We start from the raw sequence: 3,448 nt of genomic DNA on the forward strand, positions 1-3,448 counted from the left end.
CTGGAAGATTCACAGGAGGAGCATGCAGAAATCTAGTGCAATTGCTCCCAGTACCGGCTTCCTGACATATAGTGATTCACTTTGTCCAGTGTCACTCTCTTCAGCAGGGCAACTCTGCTGAAATCAGACATAAGTGTTTCCAAATTGCACCTTCAGCACAGAAACCTCAGTTTACATCTCAACAAAGTCAGCACAAAATACCCAGTTGCACCTACAGTCAATATCAAGAGACTATGAAACAAGACGAAAATGCTTATCATAACTGCTAAAATCCTGCTTGGTTCATTGTTTGGTATTGACAACAGCAATAAATACTTTCAAAGTATCCCTAAGGCTGATTCTGTAGTGTGTACACAAATACAAATAATTTATTATGGTCTTGTTTCACAGGTTCATACAGAACGCTAGACTCAGCAGAACAGTGCTCCTATTAGAGACACTATTCATCAGAATGACACTTTGCGGTAATTATGTTTCTCAGCTGCAGTCACAGTGACCAGTACAACATATTTCAATCCATCTGTATTTTTGAAGGCTAAAACAACACTAGCTTTTAAAACCTATGATAAATACTTATTTTGGAAACAAATTGTTTTATATGCAGCCTGAAAGAAAAATGGTGTTCATGGGTTTATTCCAATATTTATAATCTGCTTTTTAAAATTTCAGTTGACAAGGTGTAATAAAATACAAGACATGCAGAGCTGTGCAATTGGGGATTTGGTCCAGTGAGTGATAATGAGCAGTGGGATATCACAAGGAAGGATCCAGCAAGGGCTTTAGCTTTTGATACTGCTTTGGGTAAGGAGATATTTCTTTCATGATTTGCTCCCTAGAATAGGAGAAGAAATAAGAAAGAGGGACTTACTTTCTTCTGCTGTAACCAATCAATTATAAGAGTGATTATTCAAGATGTAATAATAATAATAATAATAATAATAATAATTGTTATTATTATTTATATTTCCCGCCTCTCCCTACAGATCGTGGTGGGATTATAGCATAAAAAAGTACAAAAACACAATAAAAAGTTACATTAACCCCTAGACCCTACCACCATTAAAATTAATTTAAAAAATCATCAATTACAATAATTACATTAGTAACTTGATCAACAATAATCAAAATGGAATGGACTGTTAATGGCGGATGGGGCTTTCCTTTTTCAGGAGGTCAGTCTGGGAAGGCCTGATGGAAGAGATCCGTCTTGACAGCCTTCTTGAAGGCATCTAAGGTGGTGATAAGACAGATCTCCTCTGGCAGGTCATTCCACAGTTTCAGAGCGGCAGAAAAGGAGGTTCTCTGGGATTATTCAGGACTTGATCAAGACATTTAGCTGACCAAGATTATGCCCTTTTCATTCTGTACCTGGCATAGTGATTTGAGTGTTGAACTATGATGCTAGAGACTAGGGTTTGAATCCCAGCTCAGCCATAGAAACCCACTAGGTGACCTTGGGCAAGTCATATGATCTCAACCTGAGAAGAAGCCAATGGCAAACCTCCTCTGAAAGAAAGAGGAGACCCATATGGCACATGCACACCTCTATCCTCCAGCACATGGGAATGCTGGTGAGAGGCCTCAGGATCAGCAACAGCATTGGCGGCTGAGCCATTTAGCGCCTTTTGTCTAATGATAGGGCTGGCATTGTTTAGCTATTCTGTTGAGACTTTTAAAATAGTTATTAATCTTCAGCAGCCAAGACTAAGTGGAATAAATGAAACAGCCTGAGGCCAGAATCCTGTTAGTGACATACATATGCATAAGTGTAGCTTGTGTGCAAATTATGTCTGGTTTGGGATGGGGTGCAGAGAGCAATTCTGTAGCTCTTTGTACACCATCCTCTTCCACTCCCTGGTAATACCCCAAGAGTTGGGTATGGAGATGGGAGCCATTTAAGACATTAAAGCAGGAGTGAGGAAAGTGGAAACCTCCTGTTGTTATTCTGTTGAAGCTCCTATGTCATCAGTACAGCAGCAATACTTTGTGTAGCCACTTCTGTTTTATTTATTTAGCCTTCGCTTTACAAAGAAAATGTCAAAATAGGATCATATCCCCTATCTATTTTGGATCCAAGAGACTCATCTAGCCTGCAGTATTGTCTCACAAAATGCTTTTTACTGACAAAGCCAAGCTACTCTTTCTGCAACAATGTGTTCTTCAAGAGATTCCTACCCACATTTAGCACAACATCTCATTCTCCAAACACCTCCTTTTCCCCCACTAAACTTTTCTCAAGAACAGAGCTCACTTCTCTGTAAGGTCCAGCAGAGGTCCCCAGAGTATCAGCAAACCTTCAATTTACTATAAAAGCTTTTTAACACAGAAAAAAGGATACATATGTTCAATTGGAACAGAAAATTATATTCACAAAAATGGATGGTAATGCAATTACATACTAATTTCAAAACATGATTTCAGTTATGAAGTGATCAAGTGTCCAATTGTTGTCATAACTGGAGCTGAAATCCAAAACAGGTTTAAATGGTTTGCAAGGCAGCTGTGAGAGTCATCATGGTGTAGTGATTTGTGTGTTAGACTATGACTCTGGAGACCAGGGTTCAAGTCTTCATTTAGCTGCGAAAACCCCATGTGACCCTGGGCAAGTCACACACTCTCAGCCTCAGAGGATGGTAATGGTAAAACCCCTCTGAAGAAACTTGCCAAGAAAACCCCATGATAAGGGTTTTCATAAGTCAGAAACAACGTGAAGGCATGCAACGATTGTCATTGCACATGGTTCTGATTGGACCCCCCCACCCTTCAGTTATGTTGTTGTCAAGAATATATTTCAAATGTGTATGCATGCATGAGCATTGTTTGCACATATTATAATTTACTGGGATAGACCTCTGGTTTTTAAATGTACAGTATTATTTTCTTTAAGATCTTTAAGTGACATCTTCCTTACTTACATCTCCAGTACTTTGCAATGTTGGTACCCACTATCAACAGCTTGATATGTATATGTATTATCAAAGAATGTAACTAAACAAATGCAGTCCTAATTCAGATGCCAGGGATGAGGCAGAGAAGTACGCTACTGCAGACAAACAACCCTGCTACACGTGGATGTCTTCATTGTCTTTTGGGACAAGAAACAATATCCACACAGAGGGATATGCAGGCATCCAAGCTGCACTACAAGCATCAGTGTGGGGGTATTGATTACATTCAGATCAGGGGATCCAGCTTAAAATTCCCACTCAACCATGAGAATTGCCTGGTTTCATGGGCCCGTCACCATTTTCCTCTTTTTATACATACAGGATTGTTGTACGAATAACATGGAGGGGGGCAGATTAGTATAGCATGTAGCTAAACTGCACTCTTGGAAGAAAAGAAGGCTAAAAATGTAGAAAATACATTGTAATAAATTACTTCCTTGAATGAAAACACAAGTCTTGCAAACTTTAAAAACTGACAAATTTATTATGGCAGACATTTT

This window comes from Sceloporus undulatus, chromosome 5, assembly GCF_019175285.1.
Source record: "Sceloporus undulatus isolate JIND9_A2432 ecotype Alabama chromosome 5, SceUnd_v1.1, whole genome shotgun sequence".
Taxonomy (NCBI): domain Eukaryota; kingdom Metazoa; phylum Chordata; class Lepidosauria; order Squamata; family Phrynosomatidae; genus Sceloporus; species Sceloporus undulatus.